A 4,683-nucleotide genomic window follows, 5' to 3' on the forward strand; every position below is an offset into this window, starting at 1 on the left:
TTTCCAAACTTTGAAAAAAATGAGAAATGGCTAAAGGAGAAGCAGAATAAAACATTTGTTAAATGGATACAAGACAAGGTAGTGATCTGCTTATTTCAACCTCTTATTTATTTCGACATGTTTAGATTATAATAGTGTTTTATGTGGAAATGTAGGTTGCAGCTGAACTTCTTGATGACGGTAACAATGTATCAGAAAAGTTACGATGGATCGCTGATGGTCCTAATCCAGAAGTACCCTCATTCTGTGGTTACATGATCAATGGGGTTAACTTCAGCACCAAGGATCGTGATGATGTCCGACAAGTTCAATGCAGTGGTGTTTCGTTATTCGCCAATGCAATGCTAGTGTCTAGTGCGAAGGATAAAAATCCTGTGAATGATGATACCACTTTCTATGGAGTCATTAGGGATATCTGGGAGTTAGACTATCATAGTTTTAGGATACCTATATTCTATTGTGATTGGGTTGATATTGATAAGGGCATTAAGATGGATGACCTAGGATACACTTTAGTAAATTTGAACAAGTTAGGACATTTCAATGATCCTTTTGTGTTAGGTAGACATGTGAAGCAAGTCTGCTACATAGATGACCCTCTTAATGCTAATTGGTCAGTGGTTTTACGATGTCCGGATAGGGATTACCATGTTGGGGATGAGGAGGAGGTTGACGTCATTGAATTAGAGCAGGAGCCATTTGTTGCAACCATGCCACCCATAGATAGTACTGAAGGCACTAGTGACCAAACCAGCAATTATATGCGGGATGGTGACGAAGGCATATGGGTGGAATGATGAATTGTGTGTTATCATGGTTTAGGGTTGATGTTGTTAATTTGATCATTGTAATTGAACCTTTGTATGAATCTTTGCTTACTGAATGGTTGGTCTATATATATATATATATATATATATATTTGATTCTACCATGATGTGAATCGTTGCCTTTTAGGTACACTTTTGAGTTCTTTGATTGCTTTAATCTGTTATCGTTTTGTGTAAGATCCATTTACTGTAATCAAATGTTCATTGTGAATCTTTGTTTTATTTTGCTTTCCTACCTGATTATATGTTAAACTAATCTATGTGTTATTGGTTTAGGTTATGGCTCCAACAAAGACAAGGGCTGCCTCTAGAGCAAGGGCAAATATTCTGAAGGCATTGACAGTGACAAGAGCGAAGTCTGCACCAGAACCAGCAAAACTGGCTCACTCGAATGCTTCTGAAAATATGCCTTCCCCAAAGAAAGCAATCATATCGCTGAATGTCAAAAAGTCATTGACCAAGAAGAAGAAGGGCAAGTCATCAAAGGCCACCAGCCTCGAAAAACATGGCTTACAGTTGTTGAAGCGAGGCTGTGTAACTATGCATAGGATTGTGCGTCGAAAAATCCTTGGTGTAAAGCTTAAAGTCTTGTTTAACAAGAAGGGTTCGCCTTATGGTGCTGCAGCGAAGGAAATGCAGTCATACATTGGGGTACTTGCACGTACCAAGGCACCTATTTGGAGACCTACTTGGAAGCAGGTGCCAAGAGATCGTAAAAATAAGATATGGCAATGTGTTGAGGTATGCAAATGACCCCTTTGTTTATTTCATTAATGTAAACAACAAGTACTTTACCTTCATAGACTTGGTTTTAATCTGAACAATTATCATCTGTTTAGATGGCATTTGAGGTACCACCGGAGGCAAGGAAACTGGTCCTATCTTCAGCTTGTCAAAAGTGGAGAGAATTCAAGAGCAAGCTGACTACACACTACATCATACCTTTTAAGGATGAACCAGAACTGCTAGAGTATCCCCCAGCTGATTACAGCTTCATCGAGAAGTCTCATTGGGACATATTTGTAGCTGATCGGTTATCTGAGGACTTTTTGGTACAGTTTATGAGTATTTTAATGTTTTGATGATTTTGATAGTTAGTTTACTGTAATCATGTCCATACTTTTGAATTCAACCATGTTTTTACTTGTACTGTTTATAGGCACTTCAGAAGGTGCAAAAGGGAAAGAGGGCTAAGAACAAATACCCTCATCGCATGTCGCGCAAGGGATATGCAAATCTGGAGGCTGAACTGGTGAGCGTATATAGACTGATCCTCAAATTCTTTCATACATTGTTGTTTTAAGGTTAAATGATTTCTTATATTTTTGTCTTGCATGTTGTAGTCGGAATCTATCCCTGAGTCAGAACTCGACCGTGCAACAATGTGGATCAAGGCACGGCAAGATAAACATGGTAACTTCAAAGATGATGAGGTAGAGCAGAAGGTCGCAGAAATAGTAAGTAAACCAGTATAGTCTTTTCAATTAATTGAAGCCATTTTTACAACCATATTATGATATTGGCATTTGTAAATCCTAAACTGATTTATGCGAGTGCCATTTTTTGTTTTAGGACAAGGTGAGGAAGGAAGTGAGTGAAGGATCGGTGACAACCTGTGGTACCGATGATGTGTTGACATTGGCTCTAGGTAACCCAGAGCACCATGGTAGAGTCCGTGGTGTGGGAGGTCATGTCAAGCCTGCTACTTATTTCAACCTACCTAGGCACCACAGAAAGAGTGTTGAAGAGAGGATTCAAGAAGGCTGTAAGAAATTTATAGAAGAGGAAACAGAGAAGATTGTGGCACGAGAGAGAGCTCATTTTTCCGAAAGGATAATGAGGTTGGAAGCTAAATTACAGGAAGTGAGATCCACTCCCATTGAGTCGCCTCTTGGAGGGCACATTAGCAAGGATGTTGGTTCTGGACAAGGTAGCTGCTCCAATTTGAGGGAGAAGTGTGTAAAGCAGAAGGCTGATGAGGTTGTTGCTGCTGCAAAGAAGCGATTGGATTTGGTGGATGACATTGTGATGGAACTAGAAAAAGAAAGGGTTATAGAGCTGCCGGTGGAGGAACCAGCTGCCGTAGAGGTTCAGGAGAGGGCTATTGAGTTGGTTGAAGTCACACAACAGGTATATATTCCCTAAACCCTATATGATCAATGTAGATGTACATTACTTTGTCTATTTTCATGCATATGGGATCAGGAATATATATATATATATATATATATATAAATAGTTGATCAGTCATTGATATAGTTATTTGTATGGGAATATGTGGTTCTTCATAAAACAGGAACTCAAGGAGGCAGAGTGCAAATTGGCTTTAGGTGACATTGGCAATATTGTTGCCATTGCGAGGCTTGTTGAAGTCGACGCTGACTCTGCCAACCAGACAATTCATGGTGTACATTTGGGAGAAGAGAATGTGCGAGTGTCAATTTTGCGTCCACTTGACCCTAAAGCTAAGCTTCCATTCCCAGTCGGAGATGAGATGGTTACTGTCAAAGATGCTGTGGGGTCTTTTGTTGCTTGGCCGAGGGATCTTATAGTTCAATCCCCTCCCGATGTTAAGAAGGTAAAGTAACAAGAATTGGAATTTAATGAGATTATATATGTTACATGTTATGTATTTGTTAATTAAGCACTCAAAACTGTTTTCATGTAGAAACAACCTGTGAAGGCTGGTAAGGGTTTGAAGAAGAGGAAAAGGGTAGTAGCCGTTGATGAAGAGGAGTTATTTATCGACTTCAAGAAGCTGCCGAAAGATTACCCTGCAGCGTGCAAGTGCTTGTGGTTGTGGGCAAAAGACAATTTGGCAAATGGGAAGACAATCTCCTTTCAGATGGAAGACAAAGTTTTTGGCATCAACAAAAAGCAATATGTGTTTAAGGCAGATATTCATGCCTTGTGTACCATGGGTGAATTGTCGGGTGGAGTGATCTGCATGTACATGCTGTAAGTTGCTCCAATAAGTCATTCATAATGTATTATTGCCATATAATTGTGTTTCAATAATTATACTCTCCTAGATTGCAAATATATTAATGATCTACCTATTTTGCAGCTACTTGCATGAAGTCTTGAAGAGAGCAAAGATGTCAGAGATGGTTGGCTTTGTGGACCCTTCACAGCTTGGCGCACTTGGATGTGGAAATCCAACAGAAAGATCACGCCATCTAGCAAATAGGTTCCAAAATGCAAAGAAAGGGCAGATTTTTATGTTGCCATATAATGCAGGGTGAGTAACATATTTTTAAGTTTATCTAATTGCTTGAAGTAGTCATTTAGTAAGTAATATGTATGTGTATATGTATAATACAAAAACTGGAGTTGACATAATTTTTGGTTTCAAATTATAAGCAAGCACTGGATGTTGACTGTTGTCAATCCGGATGAAGAAACAATCTACTTCATGGATCCTTTGAGGCGTCGACTAATAGGTGACGAATGGGAGACGGTTGTGGAGAAGTAAGTTTGGAGCGTCTTTCATTTTGATTAAATGATGGACTGATGATTTCTGTGTTTGTTTCTTTGTTGAAGGGATCGATTTTAACTTATTGCTTTCTTATGTTTATTTGTTAGTGGTATCAAAATTTACAATGCTCACAGGAATAGATCTAGCCGCAAATCAATATTGTGGCAAAACATGGCGGTATGTCTAGCTAGTATTCATTTGTAGGTTTACACTTTCTACTTTGGTTGGTACATATGATGGTTAGTGCACTGCTGAGCTCTTGTAATGTACTGTTTTTAGGGTATTCCGGTGCAGCAAACTGACAAGGATTGTGCCATATTTATCATGCGGTTCATGAAAGAAATAGTTGAGGATAGGAATCTGGAATTTGCATCAAAA

The sequence above is a fragment of the Rosa rugosa genome, chromosome 6 (assembly GCF_958449725.1).
Source record: "Rosa rugosa chromosome 6, drRosRugo1.1, whole genome shotgun sequence".
NCBI classification, from domain to species: domain Eukaryota; kingdom Viridiplantae; phylum Streptophyta; class Magnoliopsida; order Rosales; family Rosaceae; genus Rosa; species Rosa rugosa.